Genomic DNA, 23,388 nt, shown 5'->3' with positions numbered 1-23,388 from the left:
TTTTCTCCTTGGTCCACAGAGTACCAAGGAATGTTGTATTTTATGTATTTTATTTACTAATTAATGAAGTAGAAGGTCCGACTCTTGCTTTAGCAAAAAAAAAAAGAATCAATCAATTAATCAATTGTAAAGAAAAGGGAAAAATTGGTATAAATTGATCAATTTGTACAATATTGATTCACCCCTCCTTTCTTAGTATTGTCAAGCCCCAACATTTGATATCATAACTTCCAACAATGACATAATTAACAACAATGTTAATGCAAACTTATCTAATACAACACCAAATACAATGCATTGTGATGCAAAAATGATGTGACTTGTTCCAATCCCTTTCTACCGATTATATTTAGAAATGTAGTATTATAGAAAATGTAATACAAGAAAATTATGCATGCCTGATAATGTCACTTAGACAACTTTAAATGGACATACGTGATGCAAATCAAAAACTCAAAATTCATATATTATAGGGGTGATGCTTAAAATAAGATTTTATTAGATAAGATTCATTCTATTAGACTAGATTCATTAGCTTAACCAAATTCATAGAGCTAAAATTTTTTTTTGTAACAATCCAAAAAAAATACCCCATTCAAACTTTGAATATATCAAAGTTGTCATCAAAGTTTGAATATATCAAAATTATATACATATATAGATTGATATCGACCCTAATAACATTTTCTAACAGTGGAAACCTATGGACCAACACAAGTTGTGGCCAGAGAACATAACAGAAACCTGCAACTATGGCCAGAGAACATACCATTTTCGTGAACACAATGGAAGTTGTTGTTCCATGCGAAACGCGTGATTTCATGTGTTGGCGTGGCTGAACATAACATTTTCATGAGAACCAAATAACAAATCTATTGGAAATAATACCGAGAGGGGGGGTGAATCAGTATTATCAAATTCTTTTCAATCTATCTTCCTTATTTATACTTTGAATAATTCATCAAATATTGATCATTACTTTGTATGTCAGTATCATAAAATAATGAGAAAGAACAAGAAAAGAAAATAGTCACACAAAAGAACACCAGATATAAGGTGGAAACCCAATGTGGGTGAAAACAACCTGCTGCAATATGTCTCTATCTTCTTTCAATTAGAAACTCTTTTTACAATGATTTTGTACTAGTGCAGTCCTTTACCAGTACGTAGGCTACAACCTGCAGAGAGCTACAACCCTCTCTCGTTCTCCAGCTTCTCCTGGAAGGGAGCTACAACCCCCTTAGCTCTTGTACTAGCCAAGATACTAGTACGTAGGTGCTGACCTACTGAAGGCTACAACCTTCTCTTTCTTCTAGGGACCACGTTTCATAAATTTTCAGACTGGATCCATGAACATCAATCAATCATCAAGTATATCTGCATCAAACAATATCCTTTTCCCAATTAGAACTGAATCAAGTAAACGCTTCTCTGACAGCTGTACCCAGAACACAGTAACAGTAACCACACACCAAATTCTGAACCCAGAATACTGCAGCAATAGACAGAGGCAGCTAGATCATAATTTAAAGATATACGCTACTTCAACAACCTGAAACCTGCATGCAGATCTATAAAGGATAATTCCTTCTTTCAAATATTCAGACACTAATTAACCCAGATTGTCAGTTTTATAGATCAAGCATGCGCCTCATATAACAGATCAAAATCATGCAAAGATACTATTATTCAAGCATAAAGATTATGACCCATCAATAGAACTTATCCTTCTTTATGCGCTAAGGTTCCTTCTTCATTCAGATCCAGATCTGCACCATAACCGAATCACAAATATTTTAGATCTAGCACTTATTAGATATTCAATTTATTCGATGATACTTTGCCAAATGATATCCTTCCTCTTTTATAGTCTTATGCCTTCCACAATACCACGGTCCAAAACCATAGGATCAAAAAAACTGTTGGACTAATACCATGAACCAACCATGAAAGTGCGTGAGATCAACACTTTTGGATGTAATACCATGGGCCAAAACCATAGGATCAAAAACTATAGGACTAATACCATGAACCAACCATGAAAGTGCGTGAGATCAACACTTTTGGATGCAATAGCTCGGACCAAAACCATAGGATCAAAAACTATCGGACTAATACCATGAGCCAACCATGAAAGTGCGTGAACTTTTCTCTTCATGAAAGGGACTTTTCTCTACATGAAAGTGCGTGAACTTTTCTCTACATGAAATAAACTTTTCTCTGCATAAAAGTGCGTGAACTTTCATCTACATGAAATAAACTTTTCTCTGCATAAAAGTGCGTGAACTTTTCTCGACATGAAATAAACTTTTCTATGCATAAAAGTGCATGAACTTTTCTCTGCATTAAAGTGCGTGAACTTTTCTCTACATGAAATAAACTTTTCTCTACATATAAGTGTGTGAACGTTTCTCTACATGAAAGAAACTTTTTATCTTCATGAAAGAAAATTTTATCTTCATGAAAGTGCATGAACTTTGCTACACTATAATTTATCATCTGAGATGAGTGGGTTGCCATCAAGTACAACATATGTATCATAATTCCAACAATCTCCCACTTTGGACTTGATGGAAACAACAACCAATCACTCTCCCCCTTTGACATCAAGGGCAAAGGGTTATGCTCCCCCTGACTATAAACCAGATCTGCAAAGAAGAACCATAATCCATCAAACACCATAAATGACCATGAAAGAGATAGAGACGTATTGCAGCAATATTCAAACCATCATCCATGATCTCCTTCTGTACTTCCTCCATAATGCCAACAATGCATGATATGCTCCCCCTGAACCTGTGCCATTCGATCTTTGACCAATCCGCAACCCAGCACATGTACGCATATACTTCAAATGAACCTTGCGTACAACCAACAATTAGAAGAGATTCAACAACAAGATGATGCATCAACAACCCCCAGCTTTTGCCTGAGGTATTCAAAGGTCTCCCTAGGCAATGGTTTGGTGAGTATATCAGCAACCTGTTACTTAGAAGGAACATACTCCAACTTGACCTTTTGTTCAAGCACTTGTTCCCGGAGAAAGTGATACTTGATTGGTATGTGCTTGGTTTTTGAATGCATGACTGGGTTCTTTGAAATGCTGATTGCACTTGTATTATCACATAAGAAGGAGATGGGTGTTGTACAAGTGATTTGAAAATCCTGCAAGGTCTGCATCATCCAAAGGAGTTGAGTGCAGCAAGATGCAACAGCAAAATATTCTGCTTCAGCTGTAGACAAGGAAATCGAACTCTGTTTCTTGCTTAACCAAGATACTAATCTGGAACCCATAAAGAATGCACCACCACTTTTGATCTTCCTGTCATCCACGATTCCGGCCCAATCTGCATCAGTATAAGCATGAAGTGTGAGATCTGTATCTCTAGGATACCATAAGCCATAATTTTGAGTCCCTTGAAGATATTTGAAGATTCTCTCTACTGCCTGAAGATGAGTTTCCTTTGGATTTGCCTGAAATCTTCCAACTATTCCCACTGCATGCATGATGTCTGGTCGGGTACCTGTCAAATAAAGTAGACTTCCAATCATAGATTTGTAGGTTGGTTGATGTACTGCTGCTGATTCATCATTTGCACTGAGGCTACATCTTGTGACCATGGGTGTACATACTAGTTTTGCATCTTCCATGCCATATTTCTTCAAAATCTGCTTGAGATACTTGGTTTGAGATAAGAAGATCCCTCCTTCCTTTTGTTGAATTTGCAGGCCAAGAAAATATGTCAATTCTCCAAGCAAGGACATTTTGAATTCTTTCTGCATCACCAAGGCAAAGCTTTGACTCATAGATTCTTCATTGCTGCCAAAGATAATGTCATCTACATACACAACAAGTATTAGCAATTTGTCATTTTCAATTTTTATATAAAGATTGCTATCTGCTGATCCTTTTGAAAAACCTTGCTGATGAAGATATTTGTCCAAATGATAGTACCAAGCCCTTGGAGCTTGTTTAAGACCATAGAGAGCCTTTTTCAGTCTGCATACAAGATTTGGACCATTTCCAAGAATGAAACCATCTGGCTACTCAATGTATACTTCTTCTTCTAAGTCTCCATTCAGAAAGGCTGATTTCACGTCCATTTGAAATACTTTGAACTTTTGAAAGCTTGAGAGAGCAAGGAACATTCGGATGGCCTCAAGTCTTGCAACAGGAGCAAAAGTTTCCTCAAAATCTATTCCTTCTTGCTGCGCATACCCTTTACAAACAAGTCTTGCCTTGTTTCTAATTACTTCCCCATTTTCATTCAACTTATTTTTGAAGACCCATTTTGTCCCTATAACATTCTTATCCTTTGGTCTAGGAACCAACTCCCAAGTGTTGTTCTTTTCGATCTGCTCAAGTTCTTCATCCATTGCTTTGACCCAACATTCACCTTTGCATGCCTCTTTTACATTTTGTGGTTCAGTGGAGGAGAGTAATTCCAAATAGCTTGAAGCTTCTGCAATTGTTCTTCTTGTTTGTACACCTGCTTCTTTCTGCCCCAAAATCTGAGATTCTCGATGATTCTTCTGAACGTACCAGGATGGAGTCTTCTCTTCTATCCTTATCTGTTCCTCTGGTGCTTCTTGAGGTTCTTCTTCTTCATCATTCTGTCTTTGAGGGTAGTCTTCATCTTCTTCGATATTTTCATGATTTACTTGCCTAGGAATGTATCCCTTTTCATCAACCACTACATCAATGCTGTGAACAATTCTTCCAAGTCTTTTATTGTAGCACTTATATGCTTTGCTGTGTGGAGAATAACCAAGAAGAATGCCTTCATCTGCTCTAGGTTCAAGTTTGCCAAGTTGCTCATCAATATTCTTAATATAGAATTTGCTCCCAAAGATTTTGAAGTGCTTTACCGAAGGAGTCTCACCATACCAGAGCTCATGAGGAGTTTGAGTGTTGTTCACTCGGACATTTGTTTTGTTGAGAATAACAACCGCAACATATGTGGCTTCACCCCAGAAAGTTGCCGGAGTTCCAGACTCATCCAGCATAGCACGAGCCATTTGTTGGACTGTTCTGTTCATCCTTTCCACCACTCCATTTTGCTGAGGAGTTCTAGCTGTAGAGAATTCTCTTCTTATCCCATGTTCTTCACAGAAATCGAAAAATTCATTTGAGGTAAACTCCCAACCTCTGTCAGACCTGAGGCACTTAATTTTGTAACCTGATTCATTTTCAACCAAGGCTTTGAATGATTTGAATTTCTCGAATGCTTCGTCTTTGTGCTTCATAAGTCCTAACCAAACAAACCTGGAGAAATGATCAATGAATAATATCAAGTATTCTTCTCCTCGAGGTGTCCTTTTTCTAAATGGACCACATACATCTGTATGGACTAGCTCAAGAGGCATGCTAGCTGATCCTTCCTTCTCTGGAAAGTTAGTTCTGGTTTGCTTTCCAAACTGACATGATTTGCATATGGTGGTCTGGAATTTTGATACCTGGAAGACCACAAATTGCCTGATATTTGCATGCTTTCCTTATTTCTGAAAAACTTAGATGCCCCAACCTCCGGTGCCATAACCAGTGTTCATCATCCTTGCTCAAATAGCATTGTTGTTGTCCTTCTTCAAATATGTATAGATTATTTGGAGTTCTTCTACCTTTGATCACTGTTTCACCTGTATCAAGATCACGAACACGACATCCGTTTGATCCAAATATCACCTCGGTTCCTTGATCACACATCTGTCTGACACTTAGAAGTTTATGCTTCAATCCATAAACATATAAAACATTTCCAGCTTTGACCTTTTCTTTAAACTGAGCGATGCCTTTTCCTTTTATAGCTGCAGGAGTATCATTTCCAAAAGAGACTTTCTTTCCCTTTTCTAAAGCAGAATATGATTCAAGTTTTTCTTTATCACCTGTCATATGTTTCAAACATCCACTGCCAACGTACCATAGATTTTCTTGTCCTTCTGCATAAAATGTTGTCCCACATCTTTCTGTTTGTGGTTCCTTTATTCTCCATGTTCTAGTGCTTAAGGCTTGTTCCTTTGTCTGCTGAACCCTGCTCCCGCATTTAGAATCTTCATGACCAAATTTATTGCAAATAGAACATTCAACTTCATTTTCAAGAGCCGAAAAGTTGTTATAGGTCCTTTTTGTAATCCTGATCATACTTCTTTGTTTTTGGGCTTCTCTAGTCATGATTGTTTTATATGCAACACATTGAGCTGCTTTGTGACCAAAGTTATGGCAAGAGAAACATTGCCCATTGAAGAAACTTTTGCGATTATCAAATCTACTGGCCAAATGATTGTAATCTCTATTGTCATCCATTCTTGAAGCAAATTGAGAAGATTTTACCTGTGGCTGGTTGTAGCTTTTGTTCATCCGTAAGACAGATTTCCCCTGGTTTAACTGATAGTCTTTGTTCGTTCTTGATGTAATTCGTCCATGCTTTACCTGGTGATCTCCATTGTGCTTTTTCTCATTCCTTCTTGCTGCATCAAGATAACTCTTTGAGGTGTACGCTTAAGATGTTTCTCCATTATACCCCAGACCTGTCTTGTTTAGCGGAGAACGTTGTACATTGATGACCTCATCCAGAGTTTCAGATCCTTTGACAAACTTAAGATTAATAGCCTTTGTTTTCTCAATTTCTTTTCTAAGGCCAACAATTTCACCTTCTAACTTTTCAAGATATTTTTCTTTTTCATCAATTTGAAATTGTAGAGTATCAATGATCATATTCTTTTCTTCTATACATGTCTTATGTCTAGAAATCTCTTCATAAAAACTATCCACATCTATAGCATCCATGTAATCATCATCTTCAAATTCCATTAAAAGTTTATAGTCATTACCTCTTTCATCTTCATCACTATTTGATAGACCATCACTGTCTTCATGAGTGTAGTAGCTTTTCTTATTTGCATTCTGTTTATTATTCCATCTGGCAGGTTCCTTTCCTTTGTCAAACTTATCCTTATGAGGACATTTGGCAGCAAAATGACCTACTCTTCCACAAGCAAAGCATTTAAAAGGTAGCTTACCTCTGAACCTTCCAGCACCCCATTGAAGATTTCTGACAAAATTTGATTCTTCTTCTTCTTATGGCACATGACTTGATTCATAGTAGTATCCTTTGCCTGAAGCCTTAAAAGTAGCTTCTCTCCTGTCTGATGGACCTCCTTTTCTCATTTCATAAGCAGTTATAATTCCGTGTAGCTGAGACATAGTAAGAGTTCGTAGATTTTCCTTTTCTTCTATTGCAGACACTTTAGATTCAAACTTGGGGGACAATGATCTTAGGACTTTTTCAACCACAACAACCTCTTTTATTTCTTCACCCAAGTTTTTCATACAATTAACAATCTCATCTACCCGAAGGAAATAGTTAGCCACACTTTCATCATTATACATTCTGAGATTCTCATACTGAATCCTGAGGGTTTGAAGTTTTGCATGTTTTACCTGTTCATCTCCTTCGTAGCTCAAAACAATCTTGTCCCATATTTCTTTTGCGGATTTATATTGCATAACCTTCATGAATTCAGATTGAGATAGACATCCTAGAAGAGTATTAACCACCTTTGCATTTGTTTCATATTTCTTCTTCTCAGCTGAATCTGTAGGAGTCGCTGATGGAAAAGTATACCCTGTTTCTATAATGTCCCATACTTATGTACCCAAAGATTGAAGATATGCATTAACTCTTACCTTCCAATATACAAAGTTTGTTCCATCAAAAATCGGTGGCCTGATTGATGCTTTCCTCTCGTAGTTGCTCATGATGTTAGATCTTCCTTCAAGCGATCAAGCTTCTTTAGAAGAACCTGCTCTGATACTAATTGTTGGAAATAATACAGAGAGGGTGGGGTGAATCAGTATTATCAAATTCTTTTCAATCTATTTTCCTTATTTATACTTTGAATAATTCTTCAAATATTGATCATTACTTTGTATGTCAGTATCATAAAATAATGAGCAGGAACAAGAAAAGCAAATAGTCACACAAAAGAACACCGGATATAAGGTGGAAACCCAATGTGGGTGAAAACCACCTACTGCAATATGTCTCTATCTTCTTTCAATTAGAAACTCTTTTTACAATGATTTTGTACTGGTGCAGTCCTTTACCAGTACGCAGGCTACAACCCGTAGAGAGCTACAACCCTCTCTCGTTATCCAGCTTCTCCTGGAAGGGAGCTACAACCCCCTTAGCTCTTGTACTAGCCAAGATACTAGTACGTAGGTGCTGGCCTACTGAAGGCTACAACCTTCTCTTTCTTCCAGGGACCACGTTTCATAAATTTTCTGACTGGATCCATGAACATCAATCAATCATCAAGTATATCTGCATCAAACAATCTCCTTTTCCCAATTAGCACTGAATCAAGTAAACACTTCTCTAACCGTTGTACCCAGAACACAGTAACAGTAACCACACCAAATTCTAAACCCAGAATACTGCAGTAATAGACAGAGGCAGCTAGATCATAATTTAAATATATACGCTACTTCAACAACCTAAAACCTGCGTGCAGATCTATAAAGGATAATTCCTTCTTTCAAATATTCAGATACTAATTAACCCAATTTGTCAGATTTATAGATCAAGCATGCACCTCATATAACCAATCAAAATCATGCAAAGATACTATTATTCAAGCATAAAGATTATGACCCATCAATAGAACTTATCCTTCTTTATGCGCTAAGGTTCCTTCTTCATTCAGATCCAGATCTGCACCATAACCCAATCACAAATATTTCAGATCTAGCACTTATTAGATATTCAATTTATTCGATGATACTTTGCCAAATGATCTCCTTCCTCTTTTATAGTCTTAGGCCTTCCACAATACCACGGTCCAAAACCATAGGATCAAAAAAATTGTTGGACTAATACCATGAACCAACCATGAAAGTGCGTGAGATCAACACTTTTGGATGTAATACCACGGTCCAAAACCATAGGATCAAAAACTATAGGACTAATACCATGAACCAACCATGAAAGTGTGTGAGATAAACACTTTTGGATGCAATACCGCGGACCAAAACCATAGGATCAAAAATTGTCGGACTAATACCATGAGCCAACCATGAAAGTGCGTGAACTTTGTTGCACTATAATTTATCATCTGAGATGAGTGGGTAGCCATCAAGTACAACATATGTATTATAATGCCAACAAAATTGACACTCTGATGTATATTATATAACACCTGAATGGTGCTCCTATGATTCGAAGTTTCATTTAGTGAGTGGATCTGTAGCCTAAGTTTATAGGGTCTTAATGCCTTTAATAACCGTTTAATTGTCATTATTTTGATTGAGCAGCATGTAAAGAAGTATATATATATATATATATATATATATATATATATATATATATATATATATATATATATATATATATATATATATATATATATATATATATATATATATATATCTGTGTGTGTGTGTGTGTGTGTGTGTGTGGGATTAATTGCATCACCAAACTCCGTAAATCCGAGTACACTAAAACTCCATACATCATATTTAGTGATAAGATTTACTTTCATATTTCTTGTTTATTTTTATGCTAGCGTATAAGTGATGCCTCCAAAAGCCAGAGTTGATATGTTCTTATGAAAAAATTATAACATGATTGGAGTGGGTATGACCAGAAAGAATTAAATTAAACTCTACATAAGGTGCACCAGTATTCTTGGCAAATGGGAATAGGCACTGGGAAATAGAGGCATTGGTAGTGTGCAAGAGTTTATTGGAAAATGGTAACATGCAATAGGAGATGGCAATAGTCGAGAGAACTGAAAAGGAGGTGAAGAGGTACAAAAAAGGCTGGCTTATCATATAACTCTCACATTATAAATCAGTTGAGTTAACAAGTAGGAAGAGAATTATAGAACTTTTGTAAGAGAAAGAAAAGATTAATAATCTACAAGACTATCATGGACAATTACATTATTGGTATTTCATACTGAAGTTTCTTTTAATTATTTCAGAAATATCAACAGCGACAACAACTACTGTGCTGAAGGGCATAGTTACCAAATTTGAATTCAAATTTGATTCATTAAAATAAATAAATATATAAATAATATATATATATATATATATATATATATATATATATATATATATTGACTATCTAAAAGTCAATACGGAAAATATTTGAGAGTATGCATCATAGAGACATTTTTTCATAATTTTAAAAATTGAAAGGATGAATACTTATATTCAAATCATTAAAGAAAAGTTACTAAAATCGTTTCTCACAAGAATAGTCATGTTTACTTATCTCTAACAATGACCTCTCTTGTCTAAGGTGTTACAACCCCTCTTATTTAGGATGATAAAAAACAAATGAGGGGCAAACTAAAACATGTAAAGTAAAATCTAGGAATAAAAACTCAAACTAAATCCTAAATAAAAGATGGAATACTAAATATTAAAAATAGGCTTAAGTGATCTCCACATACTAGTAAATTTATGTCTCTATCATTAAACAAATCCATATAAACTTTGAAAATGTAAAAAACATCCTCATTTCTGAAAAGAGAATGCATGCATTAGTTCAAAGTTTCAAATAGCCCTAAGTTTAATAGATGAAAGCTAAATTATCAACTAATAAATCATGTTCTAAATACAATGAAATATAAGAATATTAAATTCAAAGTTTAGATAATTACCTAAAAAATTGATACTAAAGTTATTAGATTTTCTAAAAAAATTTAAAATTTCAACTTCATTTAAGTAATCTTTATCAAAACCAAATTTATTCAACAATAATGAACAATAATATTAGCAAAATAATTTTTTATTATAAATTGTATAAAAGAACCTCTATTTGAATTCCATAACAGTAATTGTTCAGTTATATTTTTTTAAATATAGAATTTACCTTATTTCAAATTCTGTAATATAGAAATTTCTATTTTTTTCTACGTGTTTTACATATTTTTAATTTTTTTTAAATATAAATTTACTTTGGTCACTGTAATATACAAATTTTTGTTTTTTACCATATAGATCACTTTCTTTTTGGGTGGGACATCCTCAAAAGAAAGAGAGGATAAATATTGTTCATAGGGTAAGATACCTCCTCCCTAACTGATCCTTAACCCCTGGTTGGTAGTTGGTTTGGAAGAATTGCAAAAAGCAGCAAATCCAATCCTTTCAAGGTTCTCTTGATTCAATCCTTAATTGGTGGACCAAGAGGAATATTTGACCACTAAATCCTTATTTCCAAGATTGACAAAACTGAGGGATAGTGATCGGGTTTAGAACGATAGTGAGAGGAAGCTAAACTCGTACGAACTAGCAGATGAATCGAACCGAACCCACGAATATTTGGATTTTTTGGGCAATTCGCCCGAATTTGGTAACTATGGTGAAGGGGGAATTGAGTGGGGAGGGGAATTGTTATGAAACCAGCTCATAAAAAGATAGAAAAGCGAGATCCACGCCTTAGAATTCAGCCTCTTCGAGGGGGCAACCTCCTTTACATTACATAAATGAACAATTCTTGGATGATACAAATGACAAAACCTCCTTTCTATATATAGGAGTCTAAGGAGTCACAATATAATCCAACTGACCTAACAATAATAATATAAAGCCACAAAAATAACAATAGAGGGATTCTATGGGGCACAGAAATAACAATATGGGGGTAATAGGGGCACAACAATATAAATAAGGGGTATAACTACAATAGTAATGGGGTAATCACTAGTATTATAGGGACCCAACATGCCCCTCTCCTTTAAAAAAGTGTTGTCCTCAACGCTTGAGTAGTTCTGGATACTTCTGCATAAAATTCTCATCCTCCCATGTGGAATCTTCAGCGGATAAGTTCTTCCACTTGATAAGATACTCTGAAATTGATCGATTTCGTAGCTGTCGAGTTCTTGTTTCTGTGACTGCTTCCGGTTCCAATATAATTTTTCCTTCCTCGTCAATTTCTGGCAATATTATTTGAATTGGGATCTTGTCACCTATAACCTTCTTTAAACATGAAACATGGAAAACTGGATGCAATCGAGAAGCTGCAGGAAGCTCCAATTTGTATGCCATAGTACCAATCTTTTGCAACACCTTGTACGAACCATAATACTTTGGTGATAATTTATTATCCTTCTTAGCTTGCTTTAGGGACATTTGCCTATATGGTTGTAGCCGTAGGAATACCCAATCACCTACATCAAAACTTCTTTCACTGTGATGTTGATGTGCCTGTTGTTTCATTCTATTTTGTGCCAACACGAGGTTATCCTTTAAGAGTTGGAGGACTTGTTGTTGATGTTCGATGTGATGTTCCACTGCCTGAACCTTAGAATTTTCTCTTAAATATGATATGATGGATGGTGGTTGATACCCATAAAGTGCCATAAATGGGGTCATTTTTGTTGTTGTATGGAAGGAAGTGTTATACCACCATTCAGCCAGAGGCAACCATTTGACCCATTGTGTCTGTTTATCAGATACAAAGCAACGAATATATCCTTCCAAACATTTGTTTACTATCTCAGTTTGCATATCAGATTGAGGATGATAAGATGAGCTATGAGCTAACTGAGTACCAAGACAAGAAAATAATTATGTCCAAAAATTTCCAATGAAAATGGGATCTCTGTCACTTACAATAATCTTTGGGTTTCCATGCAGCTTTTGAACTGTTTCCATAAATGCAGTAGAAACTGTACTGGCTTTACATGGATGTGATAATGCACAAAAGTGTGCATACTTGGTAAGTCTGTCAACTACCACCATGATGACACTCTTTCCCTCAGACTTGGGTAAACCTGTGATAAAATCCATTGAAACCTCCTCCCAACGTTGGCTTTGAATGGATAAAGGTTGTAATAGACCCGGTGTCTTAATTGTTTCAACTTTATTTTGCTGGAAAACTAAACATTCTGCCACAAACTTTTGAATATCTGATTTAAGGCCATCCCAAAAAAATTCCTTCTTAACCCTGTGGTAAGTTTTTAAAAATCCTAAGTGCCCTCGTAAGGGAGAAGTGTGCAATTCCATAAGAATTTTTTGTTTTAGTTGGGAATTCTTACAGAGGTATAAGCGATATTTGTACCATAACGAATCATTTTGCCAGCTAAATGTATTAGAAGTACTGGAATCTTGTTGTAGATTTCGAATAAGTGCCCACACTTCTTCGTCATTCTTCCATTCCTCCCTTGCTTCGTTTATCCAATCTGGTTGGATAATAGAAATGGCACACAACAATGCTTCCACATCCTCATCCTTTCTTGAGAGTGCATCTGCCACCACATTTTGTTTCCCTTTTTTGTAGATGATTTCAAAGTCATAACCCAACATCTTTGTGACCCACTTTTGTTGCTCTTCAGAGGATAATCTTTGTTCTAAAAAGTATTTAAGGCTATCATGATCCGTTTTTACCTTGAAGTGTCTTCCCATTAGGTAGGGTCACCATTTCTTAAGTGCATGGAGTATTGCCAACATTTCCTTCTCATAAATAGCTTTGCTTAAAAACTTTCCCTTGATTGGACGACTTTCAAAAGCAATGGGTCTTTCATCTTGCATTAGAACAACACCAATTCCATTTCCTGAAGCATCACATTCCACAATAAAGGTTTTTGTGAAGTCCGGCGTAGCTAAGACCGGTGCTTGGCACATTGCCTCTTTAAGATGTTCAAAGGCCTTGTTGCTTCCGGAGTCCATGAAAATGAATCTTTCTTCAATAATGTTGTTAGAGGTGCTGCTATTCTCCCATAATTCTTAACAAACTTGCGATAATACCCTGTGAACCCAAGAAATCCTCGCAGGTGCTTTATGGATGTGGGGATTTTCCATTCCTTAATGGCTTTAATTTTTCTAGGGTCTACCTTAACTCCTTCATGAGATACAATATGACCCAAATATTCCACCTCCTGGACTCCAAAGAAACATTTGGATCTTTTTGCATATAATTGTTTCTCCTCCAATAGTTGTAGCACCCTGTCAACATGTTCAGCATGATCCTTCCAAGACTTGCTGTAGATTAGTATATCGTCAAAAAATACTAACACAAATTTTCTAAGGAATGGTTTGAAAATTGAATTCATCAAACCTTGAAATGTTGAAGGTGCATTGGTAAGGCCAAAAGGCATGACCAAAAAATCATAATGACCCTCATGAGTTCTAAATGTCATTTTTGGAATGTCTTCAATCTTCATTCTGATTTGATGATATCCTGAATGAAGATCGAACTTGGTGAAGTAAATTGATCCATGCAATTCATCCAATAATTCATCAATAACAGGAATGGGGAACTTATCCTTAATAGTGAGCTTGTTGAGCTCCCTATAATCCGGACACATGCACCATGATCCATCCTTCTTGTGCACCAATACTACTGGAGCTGAGAAAGAACTTTGACTTGGTTGAATTATACCAGCCTCTAGCATTTCTGCAACCATACGTTCAATTTCACTTTTTTGGGCATAGGGATATCTGTACGGCCTGATGTTTGGAGGAACACTTCCTGGAATCAGATGAATAGCATGATCATGATCACGCATAGGTGGGAGACCTTTGGGAGTCTCAAATACCTTGGAATGATTGTCCAGGACATTTTGGAGATCTGGAGAAATAGATGATTCCAATGTGGAAACATCTAGCGAACATAATTGTGCAATTACACTTCTTTGCTCCTTTTTAAAAAGCTTAGTCATGCCATTAGAGTTGATTATCTTTCCTGGTTTCCCTGCAATACCCCTTAATTCAACTTCCTTTCCTTCCGTAGAAAATTTGATGAAAAGTTCTTGAAAATTAAAAGCTATTGTACCCAAGGATTGTAACCATTGGACTCCTAGTACAACATCAGCACCTCCCATTGGAATGGAGAGCATTTGGCTAGTCAATACATATTCTCCCATGGATAGCTTGATATTATGGCACTTTCCAGAGCAATTTATTGTTCCTCCATTTGCAATCATCACTTGACACTCTGGTGCTGGATATAGGAAGAAATTTAATTCTTTTACTACCCTACAATGAATAAAATTGTGGGTGCTTCCTGAATCAATCAACACTATTACCTTTTTCTTCTTGATTTGTCCTTCTATCTTGATGGTTTGAGGAGTGGTAATTGCCGCCAATGCATTACAAGATATGGTCGGATTTATTTGTTCTTCATCTAGGCTTTGTTCCTGGAGTATATCTTCTTCTTTTGACCTTTCTTGCTCCGTTTCTTCTTCCTCTTCACAATCTATGTAGAATAATTTCTTCTCAGCACACTTATGACCTTTAGTGTATTTGCCATCACAACTGTAACAAAGCCCTTTTGCTCTTTTTTCTTACAATTGTTCTGGTGTCAACCTTATAGGTTGTGGAAGACTAGGGGAAACAACACTTCCGTCTTTATAGTTGTGAGTGGTATGCTTCCTGGTTGCCATAATTTTGCTTTCCATTTTTCTTGCTAACCTGAATGCCTTCTCTAATGAATCAGGTTCCCAAAGGCGAACATCATGTTGGATATTATCCTTTAAATACCCTATGAACACACCAATCCTATGCTCCTCTGGAATATCTTTTACCCTTATGTTCAATTTTTGGAACTCCTCAATGTGCTCCATTACTAAACCCTTTTGTTTGAGACTTATCAATTGGCTAAAAAAAGTGTTGCTTTTTATATCTTCATAATGTGCTATCAATTCTTCCGTAAAAATTGCCCAAGTGATAAATTGTTTACGAGAGCAAAGCCATTGATACAATACAAACTGATTTGGTTCCAAATATACAGTTATCATACGTACCTTTTGTGCGTTTTGCACATTATTGAGATCGAAGAATTGCTCCATCTGTAATATCCATGTGGCAGGATCCTTGCCATCAAACTTCCTCATATCGATTTTTGGAATATGGTGATTCTTTGATCCAACATTAGCGTCTATGGAATCATGATTAACATTTCTTTTGTTCTCATCATGAGTTTCCTTTACTACCTTTTCACCATTAGTGACCCTTTCTTGTAGCAACTTCTTCAATTCTTCCATGTCTGTCTTCAAATCTGTCTTCAAATCTGCCATCGAATCCTCCATCTTAGCTTCCATGCCCTTTATCTTAGATTCCACGCCATTTATCTTAGATTCCACGCCACTTATCTTAGCTTCTGTTAGCTTTTGTGAGCGTGACATTTGTTGCACTTGTTCTTGTAATTTTGATATATCATGTAGCATTTCTTCCTCTTCTTCATGAGTCATGCTAGAGCTTTCAGGTTCCTTACTAGGTGTTTGCATTTTCTTTCCTCAGGGCATCAGTTACCGATAATAATACTTTAGTATGCCCTTTGAATTCCGTTAAACCAAGCTTACACAAAAATTTAAAAAAAAACTACACACCTTTTTTCACTTTATAGAAGCCTGATATTGAATTTCATGTATCTCTGTAATTTTGAATCATCCAATTCTGAAATTACTACCTGTAGTAGCCTTCTGCGTCCTCTTTCCAATGCCACAAGTCTGAGCCAAATTGGATTCTCCAAGGAAGAGTTATGTGAAATATCCCACAGTGACTTGCTTTTAGATTGGTTCAGTAGAGCGAACTTGTACGACGTGCCACGAGTCACTGTTTCAACCTTTGAATCTAAAACATAGAGAAAAAAAACTAAAGTCCGTCCTCTTTCTGTACCTTCTTAGGTAATTTCAATCCGATCCTCAGAGAGAAAGTTATGATGATTTTCCCCAGGTCACCTGTTTTGAATGTAATTCAGGAGTCTGCAAAAAGACCCACTTCCTCAGATCATATCTCCGCAAGTATCGCACGAAAAACTCTGAAATTTGGACCCAAGGTTCAAAGCAATTTCTTCTCAAATGGGTTTTTGTTGCGACTTCTGAAACATCACAGAAAAAAATTTATAGCTAAAATTCCACGATGACCTGTTTGGAGCAGCGAAACCCTAGAATCCAAAGCTCTGATACCAAATGTTATGAAACCAGCTCACAAAAAGATAGAAAAGAGAGATCCACGCCTTAGAATTCAGCCTCTTCGAGGGGGCAACCTCATTTACATTACATAAATGAAAAATTCTTGGATGATACAAATGACAAAACCTCCTTTCTATATATAGGAGTCTAAGGAGTCACAATAGAATCCAGCCGACCTAACAATAATAATATAAAGCCACAAAAATAACAATAGAGGGATTCTATGGGGCACAGAAATAAAAATATGGGGGTAATAGGGGCAAACCAATATAAATAAGGGGTATAACTACAATAGTAATGGGGTAATCACTAGTATTATAGGGACCCAACAGGAATTAACAACTGGGAACCCTAGTCGTCGTTGCCCTATGTTTTGTGTTGCCCTTCCAATCTACCATGATCTTGATGAATTGTCCAGTTGCCTTCGCCTTTGTTGTCAATATCGAGCTCTCGTTGAGGTGCTTGTGTGACTCATTTTCGGGGGGGTTTGGTGGAATTTTACCATCAATGATCCCTGTCCCTAGCTCTCATTCTTGGATGCGTCTTTGTTGAGGGTTTCTCTCATTGGCTTGGTGCTGACCTTGTCTATTTTCCATCGTCGATGTCTTTTATGTTGGTCTGCACAGTACCTAAGGGTTTTCTTCGGAGGCATTTATTGTTCAACTATTTTCCAGGTTGTTTTTTGGTGATTGTTTTTGAATGATGTCGTCTTCCCATATACTTTACCTTGTTTGTTTGTTTGGCCTTGGTTGTTTGAGCTCCAGGATTTTGTTTGCAAAGTTTTCCTATTTCAAATGTGGGGTCAAATGATACTAATCTCGGCAGATCTTACTTAAATACATATTTAGTTTGTGCATTTATTTGGAGCTAGCTTTCTGTAGAGAGAAAAGATTCTTATTGCTCAATTAAGAACTAACTCACATAAACTTTGATGTGAAACGGGAGGGTGGAAGAGACCTAAAGAAGCTTGGGAAGAATGAGTGTGTGCTTTATGCACTTCTGGGGCAGTGGAATCAGAAAAGAATTTCATTTTAGAATGTGATCCTTTCATAGACATCAGGGAAAGTGATGGGAGTATGCTAGCATTAATTCCTTGGCTTTGTCTTTTCAAGAGTGGACTATTAGAAGGTTGGGTCAGCTCATCATCAATTTCAGTAAGAAAAGGATTGAATTGCAAAAAGAGTCCCATATACTATTTTTAGTCTCGTGGATACACACTTATTTTGTGCATTTACAAATTTTTTTTTTCTTATTTCTATAAATAAAATTACAATTTTTTACGAGGAAAAAAAGAAACAACATAATCATGGTGGAAGTTTTATATAAAAATAGTAAATGTATTAAATTTAAATGTGTAACAATACAATTTGCTAGAAGTTTCATGTGCCTCAAATTGTTGTATGAGATTCTCCTATTTACCAAATAAGGTACTCACTTATGCATAGCCATTTAACCTTTAAAATCTCTAAAGACATACATAAGTTTGTATGTATATATTATCCCTATCACTTTGAACATATGAATTTTCAAAAAGATATACATATGTTTATCCATTAAACCCATTCAAACTATATTAATGTTAAAAAAATACAATATAAACAATGAAATTACCTATTAAAAATTTATTCTACTCTAATTCAAACATAAATGAAAATCATTATGGATCAAAAATTTATTGGGATCAGAGAAGGGATGCAATTAGTTTGATTGTGGGAATGATGCTTAGATAGTAGGATTTATATAATGAAATAAAAAGAGAGTCATATTTTTTCTCAATCAGCAACATGTAAGTTCATGAGTTTGTTGCATCACTGTAAATAATATTGTGGGTGGAAATTTTATCTATTTTCTAAATATAAATACAGTAATCTCACAAGCATGTGAGGCATGGAAAATTTTAGGGGCTAATGTTCGCCCAGTGGGCTAATTTTCCATGATTTTTCCACAAAAAAGATTCGCCAATTTCCAATTTTATTAAAGACGATTCGCCCAAATTTTAGAATATAAAATTATTTTACCTTAAAAATCGCCAACATTATATAGAGACTATATATAAAATAATTATAAATTTGATTAATTTTACAAATATATCAATAAGCATTTATAATTTGCATATTAGGGATTAGTGAGATTCGCCAATGTTTTAAACTTCAAGAAAATTTTCCATCCTTAAAATTTTCCTTGATGTGAGGTGTATATATTTCGTAGAAAAACAAAAATATAAAGTTAATAAGGAATTGAAATCTTTGACCACAAAAATTAAGAATAATTAATTATAATGATAAATTTAAATTAAATCTTTGATAATATAAATTAAGAATAATTAACTATAATAATAAATTTAAACTCTTACCAATCAAAATAGAATTAGAAAAAAGAGTTTTCAGAATAAAAAATAATTTCTTAATTTTTAAACATTTAAAAATTTGAATAAAAGATAATGTTTTACATCATCACATTTACTGGGTTAATTATCAGCTTTATCATCTGAACTTGTTGTAACTCATTTTGTTAATTACATTGACGAACTTATGTTCATTTCGTTGACCACAATAATAAATTATTTAGTGGGCATTGTCATGAACTTTCCTCCACTATAGCTATCACAATTGGGTTCTTTTATTAGCATATTGTGCTGGAGTCAGATCTTTGAGGATTTGATTTAATGTGTATTAATGGATCAATCCACAAATTCACAAGATAAACCTATAGTTAACGAATATCACAAATACTAAACTAAATGGTAAATATAAAAATAGTTGCCCGGTATTTGGTGATTAACTTATTTCCATGAACCTTGGGTTTTCACTCAAGGATGACTAGAAGTTTTTTTTTACTAGATTTTAGGTGAGGTGAGGAACTATGGAATGAATGAATGAATGAAATTTTAATTTCCACGAGACTAAAAAAATAAACTATGGCATCACTAGCCTCTCTACTCTTCTCTTTTTGTAATTCAATCATTTTCTTACTCAAATTAATTATGAGATGACTCAACCTTCTGACAGTCCCCTCACTGAAAAGACAATCCCAAGGAATTGATGTTAACATATTGTTGTAACTGCCTCTGATGCTCTGACAGCATCACATTCCAAAATGAAATGTTTTTCTAATTGCACTACCCCATAATTGCAAAAAGAACACACCCATTCTTCCCAATCTTATTTAGGTCTTTTCTACCGACAGATTTTGCATTGAACTTGATGTGAGTTAGCTCTTAATTGAGAAATAATAATCTTTTCTCTCTATCGAATTCTAGATCCAATGTACTCTTTTTGTTGGATATCACAAGTGGGGTTGAATTCCTAGACATAGTACTTCTTCTTTCTACTCAACATTTTTCCCCATATATGCTTACGGAGCTTCTCCATAACAAAATTCTTTAACTCCTTGTTTTTTGTGGGACGGGAATTAAGGTACATATTCCATTTTTGCATCCTTTTGTTGTTTTGTCTCATACATGATTTGTTTCTTTCACTCATGCCTTCATTGTAAATAACTTTAGGCCATCTACCTACTCTCATTTGCTCAATTCTTTTTAAGTACCTTATGAGACGCACCATAGCAATTTCTTCGATGGGATCTACTCATTTTTCACTCAACATTTTCTCATAAGGAACCAAACTTTTTATTTTGAATTTGCCCATGATCAAGCATTTTTGGATTTTCCCAATTTGCTTCCATTTTGAGACAAGGATATTTCTAGCCCACAGTTTAACCCATATAATATCACTAGAAAAACTAGGAGCCCAAAGAGCACTTTGATAGTTTTCCAATCCCATAAATATGTCTCTTAGAGCATATAATGCTTTCCACCCTCCTAAATTGTTCTTCTTTTTGCAATCCTCCCAATTAAGATTGTGGATTATATCGAGGAAATATATGACCTCTAACTACTTTTTTTAAATATATTTTAATCTTATTTACAATTTCTCCTTAGTGTTATCATTGACCTATTAATTGTTCCATATTCTTTTTCTATTAAAATTTGTAATTTGATTTTTGACTTTTCATAATATTTCTGAACTATTTTAATTTTATTTACAATTTATTCCTAATTTAACCATTGGCCTATTAATTGTGTTGGCTACTTTGTGTCCTCATCTATTTAAGGCTCTCAAAACTTGTGTGATAATCATTAGACTTTCTAGTCTCTCATGATGAGTAAGGTGTTACCTGAAAAGTTAGACAAGCCAAATTTCTTACACAGTTTTATTCATAAATTTTCAAATAACAAAATTTAAGCCTCAACAATGACGACCATTCAAATTCAATAACCTTAATTTGATATTCAATCACTGAATTTCTAAAGCTACTTCTCATAATTTCCAATAAGATTTTACACATTAATTTACACTTACTTCAACAATTACGGCCATTGAAATTTAATAATCATTATCTAACATCAATTATGGGAACTGGCCATCATAATTTTAGAAATTTTAGAGCGTGTAAGACCTAAGACCTAAGATATAACATAGGAATGTTGCCATCAATGGGAAGAGGGGGTGCCATGATTCTCCTCAACCCCTCTCTAACTTTTCATTTCTATTGGTTTCGAGGCAAAAGCACTAACATGAGAGCGGAGTTCTTGGCCATTTGGAGCATTTTAGATTGTGCCTCTTAGCTCACCTTGGATGAGATTCACATTGATGGTGACTCAAAGGTGTTTATCGATTGGGCCTTGGGGAATATTTCCATTTCAGTGCCCTCCTTAGTCCACTGGATGGAGAAGATCTCTTACGTGAAGAATTGTTTTACTTGAATCACCTTTGATCACATTTTCGGGGAATAGAATAGTTAGGCTAGCCTAATTTCCAAATGCAGAGTCTCTACCACATCTGGATGGATACTTTTAAAGCTTCTTGCAGGGTAGGGTGATCTGATTTGGCTCCTTTTCCATCTCGTGAAGCATCCTTTGTGTCATTGTTTAATCCTTGTTTTGTTGTTGTACATGATATGGTTCCTAATGGATTCATTTTAGAGGCTTCTCCTATCCTCTCCTTAGTTTGCAAGATTTTTCTATTTATCAATTTTGAACATATTATGGTGGCTACACATGCAAAAGATGGAAACCTCCTATCTAGAATCATTATCTTAACGCTTTATTCCTTTTGGTGCATAGACGTTTCTGATATTTTTGAACTCTGATGAATGTAACCTCTTTTATTTTTTTATTAAATCTTACACAGGGCGAATCCGAAGTTTCATGATCGAAGCAAACATATTAATACCAAATACCACTTGATTCGACATTATGTAGAGGCCAAAGTTATTTATCTAACACATTGTCCTACTTTAGAGCATATTGCAAACATATTTACTAAGGAACTGGGATGTGAAAAGTTTGAAAAGTTATAAATGTTACTTGGCATGTCAAATGTTCCTTCGGATTAAGGGGGGAATGTTAACTAAACCTTTGGGATTATGTTTGTAAAATATTAATTAGTTTTTAGTTTTTTCTTTCAGCTAATAAGTTAACAAGACATAATTGTCTCGTACCTACCATATGTTTGTATAAATGAATGTATTCACAATCAATGCAATTTCTTTTTCATTATGGAGTTTATTCTGCCATGGAGTTGAAGCCTTTTGTTTCTTCTGCAAGTCTTCAAGTACTTTGCAAATCCAAATGATTTATTTTGTAGCTTGATTTGATGCAACATATTTGACTTTAGTGGTATAATCAACAGGAACATATTACTTGTGTTATCTCCAACTCATAGTTTTTGATCCAATATTCATCAAATAACCAGAAGTAGAGACCCCATTCTCCTTATCTCCGTCAAAATCACAATTTGAATAGCCAATGAGATGGAAATTTGAAACTTTGGAATATTTGATGCCCTATGTTCGTTCGATTTCCTTTCAAACACTTGACCACTCACTTTGTTGCATTCCAACGACCTTCACATTGCTAATGCATGAACCTATAAAGTATCCCTCTAGAAAAAGCTATGCCAGGTCGAGTAGTAGTTAAAAAATTCAAACTTCCAACAAATATTTTGTACTTTGTTGGATCTTCAAACATACTTCCTTTAGTGGAAGTAAGATTCAAATTTTTATCCATTGGAGTAGCAATGGGGTTACATTCCTACATCCCAAATATGTCCAATAGTTGTCAAATATGGTTCTTCTGAGAAATAAAAATATATTTTGGTTTATGATCAGCTTCAATCCCTAAATAATAATGTAATAAACCCAAATCTATCATGTTGAAAACTTCCAATAATTCTCTTTTAACATATGCTATATAGTCATCATTATTTCTTGTGATCATCAAATCATCTACATAGACAACCAAATATACAACTGAATTTCCAACTAGATCAAATAACTTATAATTCAACTAGAGAAGTTGTTCTGTTAATTTTTCATACCATGCGCAAGATGTCTATTTCAGTACATACAAGGCCTTCACCACCTTACATACCTTTTGTTCTTCTCCTTTGACAGAAAAACCTT

The sequence above is a fragment of the Pinus tabuliformis genome, chromosome 6 (assembly GCF_031772625.1).
Source record: "Pinus tabuliformis cultivar Carrire ecotype Pingquan chromosome 6, CPIR1, whole genome shotgun sequence".
NCBI lineage: Eukaryota > Viridiplantae > Streptophyta > Pinopsida > Pinales > Pinaceae > Pinus > Pinus tabuliformis.
The sequence above is the reverse complement of the archived record's forward strand: the minus strand, read 5'-3'. Positions refer to the sequence as shown.